The sequence below is a fragment of the Rutilus rutilus genome (assembly GCF_951802725.1).
Source record: "Rutilus rutilus genome assembly, chromosome: 21".
Taxonomy (NCBI): Eukaryota; Metazoa; Chordata; class Actinopteri; order Cypriniformes; family Leuciscidae; genus Rutilus; species Rutilus rutilus.
In genome coordinates, this window is record NC_140226.1 from 27493476 (window position 1) to 27499338 (window position 5863).

General features: G+C 36.1%; 1 long non-coding RNA gene across 1 annotated transcript; it reads left to right on the forward strand.

The window, feature by feature from the left end:
* The first annotated feature begins 2667 nt into the window (after window positions 1–2667).
* LOC311280509 lies at window positions 2668–5863 on the forward strand. The gene is made up of 3 exons (XR_014625691.1): window positions 2668–2743; window positions 3340–3459; window positions 5624–5863. It is a non-coding gene; the product is annotated as an uncharacterized lncRNA (long non-coding RNA).

Sequence of the window (5863 nt, forward strand, 5' to 3'; positions counted from 1 at the left end):
TCCTCTAAAGTGTCTCTGATTATTAAAACAAACCCAATTGTATAACAATTAATTGTTCCTTGCTGATTGGGTCTGAAAATCCACGTTATACAACAGTCCTCGAGCTCTTCCTCGTTTAACTGTTTGTATCTCTCTGCTTATTGTCTGAGACCAGGACAGCTGCAGGTTCAGAGTATTGGGCATGCCAAAAGAGTTGTTGCGAAAGATAGGGGCGCGTCGAAAGGTACACAATGCTACAACAGAAACTAACCCCTAACCCCTACCCCACACCCTAACAGGTTTTCAGCACGTCTATTACTTCAACCTGCAGATACCCACACTTGTGTTTGTGTGTTTCAGGCAGACTGCCTGTGCAGAAATAGTGTGCATTTTTCAGTGGCATTGTTACATTGTTATGCCAGTAGGTGGAGACAAGTGACTGTTATGAACTGATTAAAAAAACACAAGAGTCCATTCAGGAATACGCTATTTATGAATGACCTATTGAATTATTCACTCAACCGACTCCTTCAAAAACACAGATTCATTAAGGAAAGAAAAACAACTGCATCCAAAATCGCAACTATATAGTTAGCAAAAAACAGTATGTGACAAAAGAAGTATGTCATTCACTGTACTCATAAAAGAGTAGGCAAAAATTACCCGGATGACCTACTACTTCCAGCGAGATTCTGAAGTGAATCGATGGACCCTTTACGATCCTATGAGGCCATGGGAGAGGATTTGTAAATGGCGGTGAAGCAAAGCAACTGGCGCTGGTAGTTCACATGATAATGACAACAGGGTGAATGTAGTACGTCTGGATTACATCCATACTATATAGTACATACGTTTTTTAGCGGTCGCAAAGTACCCTTACAGAAAAAACACATGAATTTCACATGTTATCACATGTTTTCCACATGTGATTACATGTGACCTCATGTGATCACATGTGTTCTCATGTGAACAACATGTCACCACATGTGAACAACATTTTACCACATGTGAACAACATTTTACCACATGTGAACAACATTTCACCACATGTGAACAACGTCACCACATGTGAACAACATTTCACCACATGTGAACAACATTTCACCACATGTGAACAACATTTTACCACATGTGAACAACATTTCACCACATGTGAACAACATTTCACCACATGTGAACAACGTCACCACATGTGAACAACATTTCACCACATGTGAACAACATTTCACCACATGTGAACAACATGTCACCACATGTGAACAACATTTCACCACATGTGAACAACGTCACCACATGTGAACAACATTTCACCACATGTGAACAACATTTCACCACATGTGAACAACATTTCACCACATGTGAACATAATGGAGCATGTGGCACATGTGGAAAACATGTTTCTATAGGTTATAATGTGGAGCTCATGTGAAATATATTTGCACATGTTGTAAAATAATTTTTAACATGTGAATCATGTTTCCACATCACAAATACTGTACATTTTCAGCTTCTTTGTAATGGGAAGTTGTCCCATTTTGTCACAGTCATACTTAACTTCAAGTAAGTGCCAGTTAATAAATAATCAATTTTAGACTTAATAACGACAAAAATGTAAACCATATTCAATGGTTTTTTGTGTGTTGTTACGTCCTGAGACGTATTTGTGATTGGTATTAGAAATGTTTTATAAGTTATACATAATCATGTCGAGAGAAAGCCCACCCAGCACCAGACGTCATTAAGACATTGTTTTTTGGGCTGAATCAAGTCGGCCCGTCATAGTCTTAATTTAGCCCAAAAATAGACGTTGACATTTGGGCTTTGTTTGGTCCGTCTGTTTTAAACCACATTTAGCCCTAATATAGCATAAATACAATTAAAGTCTATTGTAGCAAGTGAATAAATAGATTGTAGAAATAGTTTCAAAGTTACGTGTCACTGCACATCCCAGAAATACATTATTTGTGAACACCTATGTTCGTAAACCATCTACCTACATGATTTGGCATAAATCCAGTAAAAAGCGCTCCCTAGTGGTTTGTATCTCGTTGAAAACTTGTGCTGAATATTATTACACCTATATCTGAACATTTGTTAACAGTTACTACATTAAATATGCCTATAATGCATCCATAAAAACATTAAACATCAAAGTAGTTTAAACACTGTAGACCCCGATAAACAACAGCACTATTAATATATTCACATGTGAATATTAATATATTCACATATGTAAAGCACTGTTAAATATTGAAATACATTTAATAGATTTGAAATACATAAAAAAAAATACTCAGAATAAAGCTTTGTTCTTCGTGTCACATCTGTGAATTTGTGTAGAAAACGTTCATAATTATATCATGTAGTTTTTGCTATTTTGTTTCCACACCGCGTCTACTAAAGGTAGGCCTATATATTATATTATAATGTAGCCTATTATATATATATATAACTGACAGACTTGTACGTTTTCAATGCTTTTATATTTTCATTCTATTTACAGTTTGCGATGGCCACAAGCCTACTATCCACTTAATAATGTATCAAGTTTCAGGATATTTTAGCTGATTATCAAATAATTCACTCCATCAATTCAAAATGTATGTAAATGCTGCGTGACTTCTACGTGTTTTAATGGGCGCGCGCGCTGAATATTAAAGCAGCATTTGAACTGGAGCGGAGGGCGTTACCATGGAAACGAGGCAGCAGTTCAACTGACAATCAGCGAAACTCCGTCTCTCACTGTTGTTTTAACTACTTTAAGGTAAGTTTAGTCCATAAAATTACACAGATTGTACATACAAGTGTTTCTGAGACTTTCTTTCATGTAAATGACTCGCTTCCGTTGAATATTTACTTTATAGAAATGGCTTAGTGTCTTCGCAAAAGTCCGTTAGCATCTCAACCGTTAACGTTAGGCTAACTTGAGGTAACTTAACGTTAAGTTAGGTTAACTATAGACTTGAGCTGTAAGTATGGGCGTTTAATCACATATTATGTGTAGATGAGATATTTTGATAGTTTTGTAAAGGTTTTGCTGACAATTGGTCAATGGATGAATGGGAATAGTCTAATTTATTTAACCTAAAAGTACGGACTGTATGGTTAATTCATAGTTATCAAGTGACGTCAGGATGCAGCGAGCTGTACTTGACCTGGAGGGCAAAATAAGCCTTTCCTCCATTGCCCACCAGTCATTTTTATCAGGTTTGTAGTTAGTATTAATGTAGTAAAACAGTGTTATTAAAAGAGCAAATTCATACCACTTATTCATGATGCATACTTTGTACAGGTTAGCAGATGAACACAGAACAAGTTATTTATAACATAATAATAGTGTTTGTCTTCTCCCCTTTACAGTATTGTTTGCCATCTAGTCCTGATCACAGAGTTTAGCTCCCAAACCCAATAAGGCAGACCTGAGCAGCTGATCCAGGATCATCAGAAACTCTGCAGAACTTTGGTCTGGACACCAGTGTTGTAAGTTCAGAACATATTGCAGGAGATATAATATCGTCTCTCAAGGTCCACTTACATGCAGAGGTTTACTCCAACCTAGTCCAGCACACCTGAACAAGCTAGTCAAGGTGCTAAACTCTGGGTAAATATCACTCAGGTCTCTAGCTCAGTAGTCAGTGGTTAAGGGCCGTCTTTATCACAAAATCCTTACAGTGCACTGAAACATTTGCTCCCTAAAAACTCACTATGTTATCGGAAATTCTGAAGCTCAAAACTTTAATCACACAAGACAGTTCGCTACAAAATTACATGTGATAGGCACTAGCGGCAATCAGGATTTTGATTGTAGGCGCTTTTCTGCGGCACTGAGGACAGCGACTCAGTAGCCTACCTGAATTTAATGCATAATTAAGCATAAAAAAAAAAAAACTGTAGGATTTTTTTTCTTTCTTTTTAATACAATTACAATGTAATATTTTCAATTGTTTAATAACATTATAGGCCTATTATTTTTAGTTTATTAACAGTAGGGATGCACCGATCCGATACTCAGTATCGGTATCGGCTCCGATACTGCCATTTTTGGCGGATCGGGTATCGGTCAGATGAGGCCGATCCAAATCCGATATTGTGTGTATACTATTCAGTGTTATTGTTAAGCCACACAAAAGGCACACAAACATTATAAAGCACCATAAATTTTTGTGCACAATATTATAAGTGTTCTGAAGCCATTATATAGTATAATGTGAGATATAAATGAATATTTAAGTCGGTAAATTCAAGATCACGTAAATGTTTCTCTCAGCTGCGGCTGTCAATCATTCTTCATTCAGCATTCAAACAGCGCGTCGCGTTCGGTTACGACAGTTAACACGATGAAACTCTCTCCAAGATGATTCAATGTTACTATTATTATACTTGATCTGTAGATAAAGGTCTATGGTTTCGCATAAAACAACTCTTATCTTGCTGGATTTTATTGCTGTACCTTAATCATGTTACTTTCTACCGGGTGTCTGTTAGATCACAACACTGGAGAAAAGTCAGAGCACTATTTGTTCTTCACGCGCACAGTAACTGAAATTTAAAACTGTTAAAAGAAAATGCTGAATAGACTATTGCATAGATAGATACTGTATAATACACTACGCATCAATATGTATTTTCTTTGTGCTTGAAACTTTTCAATGCGGACTCGACGCGCTGCGCGCTGTGACTCATGTTGCTTCAAGCGCATCATTCTGCGCTCGGGATGCGCATAAAAGCGCTTTGTGCCGCACTGTATTGGAGCCTTTCATATCATAATACAGGGACGCAATGAAAGATTATTAATAGCCTTTCTTGTTCTGTCCTATCTATCATATGTTGCTACCTCATTAAACAGCTGTGCTATACAGTTAAAAAATGTCTCAATTTTATAGTAGGGTATAAAATAATTGCTATTAATTGCTAAGTTTTACCAGATTTAGTGTTACACTTATTGTCTCTAATTTGTTCCCCACTAAACATTTTTTTTTTTCACAAAATGTTCAGATTTTATACAATTATTGTGCACTCGTGATTTTTCTAGACTAAATTTTACTGAATTATCCACTAATCTAGTTTATAATAGCATTTATGTCAGATTATGATCATATATTTTTTGTTGTTGTTGTTTTTCTTTTTTTTCAGTTCTTATTATCAGTTCAACACAGAGTTATAGAAATTCTACTTGATTAAAAAAAACCTGTGCTGGTATCGGTACGGATCGGTATCGGCCGATACTCAGAATTTTTGGTATCGGATCGGTTCTGAAAAAATGGTATCGTTGCATCCCTAATTAACAGCAACAACAACAACACACACACACACACTTCTCTGCATATCTTCAGACAAAATAAAGATATCTGTCAAAACAATGAAGATATTTTACAAACCAACTGCCAGGGATGTGCAAACACTTTGTATTGTATAGCCATTGTATGTGTATTTCAATTATAAATACGTTACAATATGGAGTAAAATTGGTTGCAACTCTGGTTTCATCACAAATTTAAGGAAACAGGCCTAACTAATATAGTGATGTTACATTATTTTATTTTATAAGCGTCAAATTATTATTATTATTATTAATTTATTTTATTATTAATGATCTTTGTACTGTGTACTTTGTAATGATGATGTACTTTTATTTCTCCATCAGGGTGTAGCCAAAGTGATGCTCTGTCGTCATTGCAAGTTTTCTGACAAAAGCCAGTCAATTCTCCTACAGCAAGATCTACTGAAACACTGGCACGTGACCAGAACACTTCACTGCATTTACATACATTGTGTGTGTACATTCAAAACCAAAGGGTGCGTTAAAGACTCATCTGCCAAGATTTCACTCTGAGTTCAGTGATATCTGTGAGGAGAAGACATATTGCACTGCCCTAATCTTTGA